Source organism: Parus major, chromosome 1A (genome assembly GCF_001522545.3).
Source record: "Parus major isolate Abel chromosome 1A, Parus_major1.1, whole genome shotgun sequence".
NCBI classification, from domain to species: Eukaryota; Metazoa; Chordata; class Aves; order Passeriformes; family Paridae; genus Parus; species Parus major.
The window spans coordinates 50,696,305-50,710,825 of NC_031773.1; the positions used below are offsets into that span (position 1 = coordinate 50,696,305).

At 39.3% G+C, this 14,521-nt stretch overlaps 1 protein-coding gene across 1 annotated transcript in view; it reads left to right on the forward strand.

Moving 5' to 3' along the window:
* LARGE1 (LARGE xylosyl- and glucuronyltransferase 1) overlaps positions 1–14,521 on the forward strand; it is a 280,855-nt gene that overhangs the window by 151,027 nt on the left and 115,307 nt on the right. The window lies entirely within an intron of this gene.

The window sequence follows — 14,521 nt, forward strand, 5'->3', positions numbered from 1 at the left end:
ACATCAGAAACAGCTCAAATGCCATGAAATCTTTGGATACCAGCAGATGCTCTTCCAATGAATGATAGTAGTGATAGGGCTGTATGTGTTATTGCCATATACCAGTTTTGGAACCATGATCAAACAAATACTTGTAACAGAATGGCAGCCACCACCTGCTGAGCATGGGAGAAAGGGATTCTGATTGGCAGGTGGGAAAAAGTGTATTTGATGAACAGATTATTATCATGGTGGTTTTTTACATCAATTTAAGAGGGTGACAACGATAGCAGTGTTGATAAAGCCTTGAACAATAAAATTGGTCAGTGTTCTCCTGCTTTCCACCATCTTCCTAGTCAAGAAGTTCCACTGGCTGTTGCAGCCACCCTTAACAATCTATCTCACAGTAATAGTGACTGAACCCTAAACTATCATGGATTGTGAGGGTTTGACTGCATTTGCATTGCCCTGCATGCAGATTATATTTTGTTAAGGGCAGCACTGGGTTGTTTATCTGTTAAATAGTTCACCGCATGCCTCAGAGGCAAACACACAAAGTTATAAAGCAGAAGTACGCTGCTTTCCTTTGTTTCTTTTCCACTTCATATGCAAGATCTAATTGCTATTGATGCAACACAGAATGAGAAACTCAGCATCTGTTTATGTTTACATTAATTTGCGCAGCAGTAAGTATTCAGTTAAAGTATTTCTACAGCACTGAGGTTTTGATCTAAAACTGTCACGTGTTCTGGGGACTTGCAGTGCTCCTACATTTCACGAGCCTTTTGTCTTTCTGTAAACTGGCCTACTGCACATGTATGTGAAATAATAGGCACAGACTGCTGTTTCTTCCTGCCCTTTCCCCTTCTCCTTATTTTTTTATATTCAAATTCAAGACTTTGACAAACTAAGTTTATAATCAAAACATTTTACAGATTTTTATACCTTTTTTGGCTTAGTTTTAGACTTGAATTTCCATTTTATAATTGAGATTTTGTGTACTTGCTAAAGGACGTGTTGAATACTAGAGGCCTGAAGTCTCAGGTGATAAAATATGCTTGGGTCTTTTATCTATGGTTTCCAGTACAGATGACTGGAAATTAACAGACCTGGTTTTGAAAGCCAAGATATTTTCCTTCAGACTGTTTGGGAGGAAATTAGTATCCACCAAGAAACAGATAGCAATTCAAACTCCCCAGCACAGTGGAACCTTTGTGAAGAGGTCAGAGTCAATCCTGAGTAGCCTGAGCAGTACTTCCTCTGCCCTCCCAATCCCTCTTTGGCACAAAAAAAAAAAAGAGAGCCATGCAACATTGGAGACTTTTATTTAGATGTATTTTCCATTATTATTCAGACTTAGAATATGAAAAAAGTAATTTTATATAAAATCAGACTGAGTCTTACATTTCTACCTGTTCTAAACAGGTGGTCAGAAAGAAGTGCCATGGATATCACTGAGGCTAGTCAGAAATGGGTCATGATAATGGGACTCACAGTGCCTTTCTGACTTAGCAGTTGTCATCTGCTTAGTGGCATGTAGCTTTCATGAGTAATGTCACCTCTGAGTCTGTGGAGGGAGGCAAGACACCAAACAAGGAATAGTTTCTTGAAGATTTTTATGTAGTTTCTCTTCAGATTTACAAATATAATCAGTTACTTTGAGATTTAGAACAGTGAGGGTTTGGTATACTGAGATGATGCCTAGTGTGGTGTGATGCAAGAAGGTGCAGTATTTCCTGGGCCTTTTTCAAGGCTCCCACTCTGCTTTCTGTGTTACCTTGTGCAGTGCTCCTATTACTATTCCACAATAAAGCCTCATGTCTGACTTTGTAAACCCCTGGTGCTTTCCTGCTGGTGCTTTGAAAAAACATTGGAGTTCTTTGTTAGTTTTAAAATTCTGATTTCTGTGGGCTTCTCTGTAGTTCCACCTTTTCCTTGGTTCTGGGGAAAAGCAGTGCAGTTGTTCTGTGTCCACCAGGAAGATGGGGTAGCAGCTCTTTGAGGACTAAGGAGCCAGCTCTCTTCACGTAACATCACCCACATTTGTATCGTAGTAGCTGACTGGGACATTTCAACAGCAAGGATTTTTGTTTGGCATTCAGCTTCTTAAACACTGTTCATTGCAGCAACACTTGCTGCACCTCTGAGGAAGGCAATTTTAGCAGAGGATGAGAAAAAGATTAATAACTGCACATGATATTTTCCAAAAGATTATTTAGTTTGACAAAAATTAAAAAGCGTGCCCTGGAAGAGTCTAAAAAAGACACAACATCTTAAACTAATTTAGTCAGCTATTGGTTGTTCCATGCATCCCCATTACAACAACTGCTTTCTCAGAACATTTACATCCACCCAGGAGAACTAGGACAGCATTTTGCTGTCCTAGCATTGGATGCACAGAAATTATTTGAACACTTTGATCTGCATGAGGGATATAGGTTGTATATCCCCTGTACTTGCTGGGGAGAGCTAATGGTCATCCTGTGCTCCAGCACAATTTCTTTCTTTGGCACCTGCAGATAAAAAGCTGGGAAGACATATAATGAGTAGAATTAGATGATCTTAGATCTTACTGACTTTTCACTTGCTCACATGGACACCTCCTTGTCAAAGGGTATTCAATTACTTCGAGAAGAACAGCAGTGACTGCTCAGGGCATTCCTAGTGAGGATCAGTATTGATGTGAGCATTTTATCAAAATGCTTCTAGATTTACAAAGAACTGAAATATATGTATTTCCATGTCTGATAGATAAGCAGAAAAAGATAGGAGGCTGCAAGGACTCCAAAAATATTCTTGATTCACAACCAGGGAGCTGAAATGTCTAGTTTCCTTCATTTGTAAAGTACGTGGTATTGGCTTATTTCTGAGAAACAGCTGAGGTTCAGGGAAGTGTTGGGCAATAGATCAGATGTGAGCTACTTCCCATGGAGCAGTTCAGCAAGCATTGTAGGCTAAGTATTGTGAAGGACTGGGGCTGAAATAGTCATTCTTGTGGAGAAAAATGAAGTTCACCTTGTCTTTGTGTGACACATTTTCACAGCACTGAAAGTCATGCTGTGTGCCTGGCACAGCACAAGCACACTCTGAAGTCACTCTTCTCATAGGTCTTCTGAAACCATCTCAGTCCAGGTAAGGGTGTCCAGGCTGATTTTAGTCTCAATACTTGCTTTAAAGGGGGGGCATCTCTAATAACATTGTTAATGAAATGCCATTGACATCACCTCTTTCTGAGTCAATTTAGTGTGAGAACATTTGAACTTCTAAATTGAGAAATTCTGTTTCTGTTAGTGGAGTTACCACTTTTCAGGTCAACCTGCAGTCCTGCAAAGTTTCATTTTTTTTTGAAATACATAGTAAGGTTATTTATGAGATGCCACTGATGGTCATGAGTCATTGACTTCAGTCATTTCTCTTAGTAGAGATCTTTGCAGATCAAATTATTTAATCCTGTGGAAGTTTCATTCTTTGAGCCTAAGTTGATGGTGTCTAGGTCTCACCCTTTCAGAAACAAAGATGAAAACTGAACAGTATTTTGTTTCCCTGGTAATTTTCCCATCTACTCCTCCATTACTTCAGATTTGACCCCTTTCACAGCTGAATGGATTCCAGTTTTTAGCTGACACAGATGAAAGCCGATAAAATAGTTCCATCTGTGTTGTTTTAATGAGACATCTGGGACCTGTGTTCACCTGTCTGATTGCAATTTTATCTGATGATCCTTAGGGTGAAACTACAAGATTACATATAATTAGGGTGCCACTGGTGGTCTTAGCCCTCAGACAGATGTTTCAAGAAGTTGTAAGAGTTACATGCCTGTTACATGGATACTTCATTTAAACACTACTCATGCAAACTCAGTTGTCTCTAGTATTTGATGATATTTAACCAGAAGCAGGGCAATTAACTAGACTGATGTCTTGTACTTCAAGTTCAGTGTTTCTTGCTTTTGAAGGAGCCCAATTTTCCCAATGTCTTTCTTTTCTTCAGATTGTTTCTCTAGTTAGTGCTGCATAGTTTGAGAGACATTGTAGCTCTTTCTAACAACAATGAAAAAGAAAATTTTTTGCCCCCTGTCACATTCACTGCTTCTAGCGCTACGTTATTGTTAGTTTTGTTTGTTCATAATTGCCATACCTTTTATCCTTTATTATTCTTTTTATTCTAGATGTATTCCTGGAGCATTTTAGTCCCCAGGAGTTTTGATATATTATAATACTTAGCACTGGAGAAAAGAACACTGCTTCATGTAATTTTTGTTCCCATGAAGCAATAATTGTGATATAAGAAGTTCCAGTCACCTGGCCTCCAACTCTGCAGGGTGCAGGATGATTTGTTTTCTTGCAAATTCTTTGCTTTTGGTGAAAATAAGAGATGTAAGAGTTCTTTATGGTGTATAGCATTTATTCCACTAGTTGGATGTGTGTTCTACCCAGTAATGGCCTTTTTTTTGGTGCAGCATTTTCAGCTGTTGAAGTTCTTACTCTTTAGGCAGAAACAGTAAAAGTTTAGGTCTGGAGAAAGGTGATTTTACTGGTGAGATACCAGATAGCAGGTAGGGATTTTCCTCTGAATAGAAGAATGGATCCTTTTTCTCATATGTATTTCCCATGTTTTGATTTAGTGTTAGGATATCAGAAATCTGGTGGGAGCTGCATTCCCACATCCTTTCCACAAACCATCCTAGGACATCAGGAAAATTCTTCACTGGGAGGGTGGTGAGTCACTTGAACAGGCTCCCCAGGGTCATGTCACCAACATTGAACTCTGGTCATGACTCCATGAACTCTGACCATGGACAAACCTGTTAGTTATATGGTTTAGTTTTAGGTAGTCCTATGAGGAGCAGGGAGTTGCACTCAGTGATGGGTCCTATCTGACTTGAGATAGTCTGTGATACTATGATTCTTGATTTTGCAGCTCTGGCTGTTGAATACTGTTTCCTATGGATACAAACTGGATGGAGATCTTTCAGGCTTAAAACGGTGGGAAGTCATTCCCTCAACATTCTTCGTGTCTGGTTGGGAATGTTTATGCACATGATAACAAGTATTTTACACCTGCAGTCTCCTGCCAGGCATTACTTGGTTAAGCAATGGTCACTGTAACTGTTCTGCAGCCTTCTTTCATCATCCTTAAAAAAGGGGTTTTTTGAATAGGGAAAGAATCCCACTTAGATACATTTTTGTCACCGAGTTGCAGCTGTTGTCTATCCAACAAAACATGTATTTATGCAGGATATGATGTTGCTTTTTATCCTGGACAGTGCATCTTGATTACACCTATTTCTTATCCTGACATCATGCAAAATACAGGTTGTGTGCCTCTGGGCTTTGACCCCCAAGAGCTGCATGGAAATGTGCTAGAACATGGAATGGCTGCAGCTAGTGTGTATGTACTTGCATAGTTACTAAAGTGAAAAAGCTGACAGTGATAATATTTTCATGTATTTGTATCTTCCCTGATGAATTAGTACAAAGAGCTTGTTGATTGAGTTCACCAGCAATTAGAGCGGGCAGTTGATCTTTCTTATCTTTCTGTACAGATGAAGCGAGAAGGGCAGCCATGAGTTTTCACCACTGGGAAAATTCCAGCCAGACCTACTTGTCAGTCAGCTTTTAGCAGAAAGCTCTGGCTTCCTGTCATTTTATTTACTTCAGCTTGTTTGTCTCTTTTCACTCATTCACTGACAAGAAGAAAGAAAAAAACAAGGCTTTATCTTCTGGGGAAGATTTGTACTTTTGCCTCTCCTGGAGGGGTGGGACTGGGAGGCTGCTGTTTGACTGGTTCTCACTGACCTCTCTCGGGATGCTCAGACTCTTTTAGGTCCTCCACCCTTGACTGCTGCACTGGAAACACCTGGGGTTTGAGGTCAGAGGCCTCAAAGGGGCAAGAAACAGCACTAACTGAGGCTGGCCAGACTTTTCCATTCTGCAGTCTCATCTTGCACAAATGAAGAGAGGAAAACAAAGAGGGCATTCAGCATTTTGGAGATAGCAAGAAACAGTGAAGAAATTCAGAAAGTCTCAAATGAGAGTAAAGAAAAGGACTCAAATAGAAACTGGCCATTTGAGTTTGATAGGTCTAAATAAGGTGGGAGAAAAGCCATCTAAATACTGAAGGGGAGGGAGATAATTCTTAAAGATCCCAGTAGGTGAATTACCTTTTGGTCCTTTCTTTTCTGAAGAAGCTGTATATCTGATGTCTTGTTATCTAAATGGCAGAGACAAAAAAACAAACAAAAAAACACATGAAAAAACATCAGTTTTACTTTATGTCTGCAGTTGCATCCGTATAAAGCATGGATAAGCTCTTGGCACCCTCAGTTAATTTTGTTAGTAAGGAAGTTGTTTTGAAGAAGCATCCTTAAATCAGGTTTTTCCCACTTGTCTGCCCTTTGTGTGCATGTGTATATTGGTGAGAGATTTGGAAAGAAAATAAAAAAAAATAAATTAAAAAAGTCCTCAACATCAGTCAGTCTGTGTTACGGACTTGGCTACAGAGATGAGAATTAATTTGCAGTTATTTTCCTTTGCTTTATGCTGATGGTGATTTTGGAGGTTTTGTTTGTTCTGCCTTTTTAATATCTAATCTTCCTTTCCAGTTGTGGCTTGCTCCACGGTTTCTGCATTTGCTCTACATTATCCAGGACCCAGAGGTTCAAATAATCATCCATTTCTATCTCAACCTTTTTGCTCACTGTTATTTGTATCCAGACGTGGTGCACGCATGTGTGGAAGATATCATCTGTTTCTTAAAGTGAAAGATGAGACAGAATCCTATTAAAGTCACCAGTGCTTCTGTGATGAGCAAGAGCAGCCACAAAGGCCAGCAGAAATAGAAAAATTATTTTAGCAAAGATGTATAAATTCCTTTCTCCTTACAATTCTTTCTTGGAGCAAGTTATTATTATTTCTTAAAATACTCAGAAACCAGAAATCCTGAATCTAGCAAAGTTACCCAGCTTTGTGGGATTTTTGGTTTCCTTGACAACCATTCATATAAATAGTAAGGGCTTGTTATGGGGGGAATATCAGTATAATCAAAACCTGTTAATCACCCAGGAAAAAACTCAATTCAGTGTGGAAGTTACAAGTTCCCCAGCAAACATTAATAGAAGAGTCTGTTTTTGTTTAAATAAGGCTCTTCTGTTAATGTTTGCTGGATGCCTGACAAGGATTAAGCAAAGGCAGTGATTTTCTGAAGGTGAGATGCAAGGAGATTCCTTTTAGCATTCCTTCTGAGAAAACTATTGGTGGTGACAGTAATCTTATTCTCAGGATATTTGATAACTTGGGAATTTCTCAATCTAGGTTGTGTCTTTTACTATTATTATTATTGTTGTTGTTGTTGTTGTTGTTAATAATAATAATTATAATAATAATCATCTGTAAAAAAGAAATGTGCTAAAGACAGGTATGAATATTTACCCATATTTAAATGCATTGAGTCTACTTCCTCAATGATTCAGTTAACCCAGTCTCTGCAACAAGGTGTACTGCTCTCCTGGAAGCAAGAGAGTGAGAAAGGGGATCAGTCACATGTCCCTGCGAAGAGCTTAGATATTATCAGGTATAGCCAATGTAAAATGGGAAGGATTATCTTGGAAGTAATCCTCAGTGGTGCTAGTGCTGCTGGAATTGTGACTCAGTTGTGACTTCAGGAATGTGGGAAGAGATATGGCATATATTCACAGCAAGATGAAGTTTTCCCTGTGTGAAAAACTGTGATGAGAAAAACCGTGCATCAAGAAAACTTCCTGTCCTGTGCCAGAAAATCAATATTGTTTACCCCCTCTTTTTATGCTTTATGTTGCAAATCACAAAATATGATCATCATTGAAATAATGGCAGTATTTTCCTCCAGTTTAGCAATGACATGAAAGCCCCAGTTTTGTTAGCTTTGCCTTAAATGAAGGCCACATGATTTAAAAAAACAATATCTTGCTACTTTTAGTGTTTATAGTAGCAAACAAAGCACTAAGCAAGTAATGAAAAAGCTGTGAAAACAAGTTGTCAGCTGTGTCTAGAAAGTTATTTATCCAATCTGAGGAAATAACAAATTTTATTGTTATCTAATTCACACATCAAATTTTCAGGGTTGTTTCCCATGCCTGGGACATTTGTAAGGGCTGCCTGAAGCCAGCAGCTACAAAAGGCTTTGGCTGGTTTTCCTTCACAGAGATCCCTCCTGCTGGAAGTTCTTTCACCACGTAGATTGCACTGGTTTTCAGATCAGTGTCAGATACAATTCAGCTACAATTTGTGCAGATTTAAAACACTCTGATTTTTCTGTGTCCTGGAAGTTTTCTCTATTTGCCTTCTTTTAAGATTTCATGGTTTATCATCTGACTGATGCAGTTTTCAAGGAAGATACTGCCTATGTTGAAGTTGGTTAAGAGCAAGTAGGTGCCAAATACTTTTGGGTATCCATGTTTCTATTGAGTCCTTTATTACAAAACCTGATTCACTTTTCTCTTTATTTTTATCAGTCTGTTCTAGATGCTAGGTATTTTAATGGTTAAACTTGTCATGAAGGCTCTGGGGAGGCAAAAACTAGAAATTCTAGAGACTGTGTTTTCTATCTCTCTCTCTCTGTCTTTTCTGTTTTCTTAGTTCTTCTATCTGCTGCAGGCTGTTTCCCAGCACAGGGAATCTGCAGCCATTGAGTATGGATGGTGATGGAATTAGGTTCTGTTTGATCCCATTTATGAGCCCACCTCTGAGGTGGGGGAGGAGGCATGCGAGTGGCACCTCTGGGGCTGCTGATCCTCAGCCTGGTACATCACCCCAGCCAGCCTGACCTACAGGCAAGGCTCTGACCTGTGTGATGCTTCTGTGGAGTCAGCAATCACCCAGGGAATCTTTGATTTGGAGTGGGGAAGGAGATACTGTGTCATAGCTCTGGATTATTTTGATTGATTTTTTTTATTTTTTTTCCCCAAGCATGCCTAGGAAGATGCAGTGAATGTAGTGACAAAATCAATACGGTACTGAAGGTTGCATTTTTCCAGGGTAAAGTGTTTAAGGACATTCTGCCAGGGAAAACACTTTATCAGCCAAAATTCCATCTTACCACACTGAACAAGGAGCACTTTTTGTAGCTCAGAGGGTTCTGTGGTGCTACATATTCTGTGGGCCAGTGAGGAATTTCATTAAGTAAATGGAAAAAAATACTATTTAACAGAGATGAGGGTCTTGACAGGAAGCTCATGAAGTTCAACAAGAAGTGCAAAATCTTGCACATGGAAACTACCCTGTGTGCCAAGACATGCTGAAGGCTGCCCAGCTAGAAAGCAGCTTGGCAGAAAAGGATCTGGGGATCCTGGTGGACACCGGGTCAAACGTGAGCCAGGAGTTTGCCCTTGCAACAATGACTGTATTGGACAAAACATTGACAGCAGATCAAGGGACGTGACCCTTCCCCTCTGCTCAGCACTGGTGAGACCACACCTGGAGGGCTGGGCCCAGGCTGAGTTCTGGGCATCTCAGTACAAGAGAGACATGAAAATAATGGAGAATCCAGCCAAGGACCAGCAAGGTGATGAAGGGATCGAGCCACCTCACCTATGAGGAAAGGTGAGAGAGCTGGGACTGTTCAGCCAGAGAAGAGAAGGCTTGGAGAGGGGTCTTATCATTGTACATGAATACTTGGAGGAAGAGTGTGAAATAAAACAGAGCCAGGCTCTTTCAGAGGTTCTCAGTGACAGAACAAGGGGCAGTGGGCACAAACTAAAATGCAGGAGGAGCCCTCTGAACATCAGGAAACATTCCTTTACTGTGAGGGTAGCCAAGCACTGGCACAGGGTGCCCAGTGAGATTTCAAAGGGAATAGAGGAGGTCAGCTTGGAGTCCCCATGCTTGGACACAGTCAAAAGCCATCTGGGCATGGTCCTGTGCCACTGGCTCTGGGTGGCTGCACTTGCCAGAGGGAGGTTGGACCAAATGACTGCCAGAGATCCCTTCCAAGCTCGTTCTGTGGTTTTGTGATGCTGTATGGAGTACAACCATTCATCAGGAAAAGTCAGGATGGAATTTTCTTCTGGTAGGGAGGTAATCCAAAGTCGTTCATGGGAGAAGTGCTTTTAGAAGGGAAACTTTTTATTTATATATAGGAAATGCAGTTTTAAGTTTATGCAGTTGCTAGCTAAAATTTTTGAAAGCTTTTTTTTACTAGTACTATTATATATATCTTTCCAATCCAAGAATCGTGTAGCAAATCAGGCTGTTAGGCTTTCTGTCAGCCTCTAGTGGTTCAGAGAAGATGGTAAACAATGAGAGAAATATGTACAGTCCCACAGTCCCATGTTAGTTTAGCTTTCCTCTGCTTTTGTGCTTGCTACTGTTTTGATGCTTCACTCTGTGTATATGTAAACAAGCACTAAGGTAAGACAGTAAATGCATCATTTCTTTTCTTGTGCTTCATCTCACTGCTCTGTTTATCATGATTTTAGTAATGTGAAAAAGAGAAGGGTGAGTGCAGCAAAGTCATTTGCAAACAAATATGGTATGCAAGAATGATAACCTTTAAGAGCATGAGGTTTAAATTGAAGTGTAATAGTAATGGAATATAATGAATTGGACTTTTACCAAATATGAAACTATCCTAATTTGATGTAATTCACAGATGAAAAATCCACCAAAAATTATTAATTAGCAAAAATAGCATCAGTAGCTGCAAAATTTGGTGCAACATGCTGCAGGATGAGAATCTATAGGAAGGCAGTATTGGTGTAGAATTCCCCTGGGTTTATATTCTTCAGTAGGCACCTGCAGCCATCCACTGTATGATGCCAGCTGCTGAGCTCAGTGAATGATAAATCTGACACAGCACAGGCACTCTGAATTCTTTTGTCCTTCTGTGTTGGTCACTGTCATTTGTTCATGCTGGTACTGTTTTCCAAACTTGTTTTATGCTAAGTCTACAAGTCCAAGACTCCATCCCTTTCAAAGAGGCTCAGGTGGAACAGTTAGTATTCATCTGGGAAGCCTGGACAAGTTTCCCCATCATCTGTTTGTGGGGAAAAAGAGCATATTAAAAAAAATCATGTAGTTCCCTAAAGAAGTACAGTATAAGAGTCAATGTCTGGCTGGATATATTTGTGATGACTTGGTACAAGAGTTGTGGTTTGTGATTGTAATGTGTGGGCAACCAGACTCAAGTGTTTTTAAAAATAAAAATTCCTAAATACTTGGGAATGTAGTCATATACAATTCATTCACAGAGAACGAGTCACCATTTCCCCCCTCTCTCAGTCAAAGAAACAGGGAAACTTGATTTTAAGCTCTACATCTGTATCAGATTTCTCTGTTAAAAATGACACTAGCTAACTGTAATGAGCATTTACACAGTGGCAGCAACTGTGAGAAAGCTGAGTCAGGCTGTTTACAGCAACTGTGGTTTAGTCAGCTTTTCCCAGAGATTCAGTGCAGTTGGGGAAAATAACTTGCTGGTGAACCTGGAGACTGTTGCTCTCATCTTTGGCATTTACCAGGTGATATGTTATTTATCAGTTATATGCTGCATGCAGATTCATGGGCTTGTGATTTTTATATTTAAATAATTTAGATAATTTAGTTTTCAGTCTTCAGTTACAAAAGTAATAAAGATGGTTCTGATGAAAGAACCTTTAGTGATTAGATGCTATTTCACTTAACTTAAGAGAATCAATGTCAGCACCAGCTAAATGCTTTCTTTTACTCTTCTCTCATGAACAAAAACACATATCTTGAGAGCTAGAGATCCAAGGTGTGCTGTTTCTGCTGAACTGGGAATTATACAAATGGCAAAGTATGTCACACTCTTTTGTTTCACTCTCTTTTACTAACTCTAGTTTTTAACGTTGCTGATGTATCTTCTAGGAATATTTGTTCTCTGAAGGCAACTCTGATCTAGCTTGTTAGCAGCTGATTCACAAACATGCCCTACATGGGCCACTTTAACTATCCTAGAAACAAAACTGTATTAAAACTTACAGAAAGTATTTAGCAAAAATGTTTTTTTGACCAGAGGCCACACCCTTCTTCTCAGAAGAAAGAGAATCCCTTCTTCCCCCTGCACCCAGCAATGATTGGAGGTGGTACAGAATAACCTCCAGGCCCTGGCCAAAACCAGGACAAGGACTAAGCAGTTACTGCAGTGCTGTGTCTGTGTATTACTTCTCCTAAGACGATGCAGTACCCAGAGAGTGAGCCTCCACAGGGCTCTTGTGTAGCGTAAGGAGTTTTCCTTACCATGAATTTGGAACTGTTACATTATTCATGAATAGCAAAGCCATGAAGAAATTGTGCTGGGGGCTAATTAGGATCCCTGTTTGTGTCTTAGTCAACTCTGTGTCACAGGAGAGGAAACTGTGGATAAATTGAACGGATTGAGAGTCCAGGTTTCAACATATGCTCAAATCCAACACGTGCTAGCCAGCTGTGATGGACCATTTGGAACAGAGGCTCCCCCTTTCATTTTTAAAAGTGATGCCTTCAGACATCAGGGTGGCAGGCTTTTGTCTTCTGTGTCCCAAATAAGAAGGAATTGCCACACAAGGGTTTCTTCCCTGCAGTGATACATGGCAGTGGTTTTAGAAATGCGGAATCCTGAGAGCAAAGAAAGTAACTGTGCTTTGAAGGTGATTTACTTTTCCAGCCACCTTTTACTTTCCCTGCTTGTGTCAGGTTATTCATGCAGCATATGGACCCCTTCCTTATTAAGTTTATTTGCATAAGCACACTAGGTGTTTTTTTTGAGAAATATTTCAGCTAATAAAATGAAGGACATGCCATCCAAAATTAATAACATAAAAATGGGTAAAAGCAAGCTCAACTCTGTAAAATGTCTAACACTTCTAATATGTCATGTATGACTGGTCTGGCAGAAGGATTTCAAGTGGCAGATTCAGAGCAATATGGTTTGCAGATGCAAAGTAGGTACTGCTTTGAATAAAGTAGATATACCATGATGTGATGGTCCATTCCTAAAGCCACCATGAGGGAAAGTAGGGACCACAAATGAGTAGAGTTGTGAGGGTGTGAATTTGAAGTTATCTCTGTTACACACAGAAGAAATTTCTGGGGAGCATTGAGCTTTCAATAAACCAGCTAAAACTTCACACTTCAGTTTGCTCTTTGTTTTTGTTTTATGAGAATCTGCTTTTCTGCCTTTCCCCTGAAATTCTCGTCTTTCTCCTTAAAGGTTTGCTCTACTTCCCTTTGTCTTTTTAATGAATTTTGTAGTGGGAGAGTGCTCTGCCCTGGTACAGGAACCCTGAGAATACAGAGAAAAAATGTGTGCCATTTTAAAGGGACTAGAAGAGGTCAGCTTCCATCATTAGAGGCCTTGTTACTTTATATTCAAAAAGAGATGTGCTCTAAGCACCTATTATTAGCCTTTCTTCAACCATGCTTCCAACTTCCAAATGTAAGAACTCATTCTCTTACAGAAAGTTTTCTCTAAGGATTTTGGGGGATTTTTTTTTAATTTTTTTTTTATGCAAACGTTGTTTCATATAATAAAATTTACAATGACAATGAATAGCTAAAAGATAGTTAAACAACAGAACAAATCTCCTTAGTTTTATGAATACACTGAGTTTCTGCCTACTTTCTCCTAAGTGTAGCATGCCACGAAAAATCCTGAAATCTGTCTCATGGAAGTTTTTTGTCGACATAAAAGTAATTGAAGTTATTGAGAGCATGACTCAAGGGAAAACTTGAAATCTGGGAATTGTGCATGCCCCTTAAAACAAACAAGAGGAGTTTCAGACAGGGAAATAGGAACTTCTCAAAAACTTCTAATATCCCACTTTAAGCAGAAACTTTTGATATTTGAGAACTTGAGTCTCACAGAAAGAAAACTAAATACAGCTCATGGAACATCCTGGTGCCAGTAGTACAATGCGTTACAGAATTTAGAGTCCCAACTTTTATTTTAGAAGATGTACAAATGGTTTTTTTTAGCTCTTACTGAAGAAATGAAAATGTTTGAGTTTGCCACACTCAATACATAAAACTAAAAAGTGTGGCTGATAATTTTCTGTCTCTTTCTCTACTGTTGAGCATGTCTGTAGGACCTCAGTAGTTTTAAGTTAAAGATTTAAGGCTTAAGGAATATTCTGAGTTTGTAAGAAAGAATTTATTTGCAATTTTCTGCCCTGTTATTTCAAATGACTGGCCTTTTGAAATTTTGACCACCAGATCTATAAAAAATATAAGGAAAATATTATGCTTGTTACTTCTGCATCAGAGAAAATTTTTGTGAATGACAACTTTTTTTTTGGTTGAAAATGAAAGTAATGTACAATACACCTGAAGTTTTAGACTAAAAGTGTATTTCAGTTTTATCAGAACACATGGAAGTCTCAAAATGAATTCTACCAGACCAGAAAGGCTCAACTAATTTTAGTTATGTTGTGTGAAGATGTTGTCTCAAAGAGCATTTTTTTCCCAAGCTTTCAGAAACGTCAGTGTATTTTGGAGCTTCTGAAGCAGATTTAAAAACAGGCTCTTAGATTGCTTTCCACCTCAGAGATCTTCTACTATGACAAAAAACT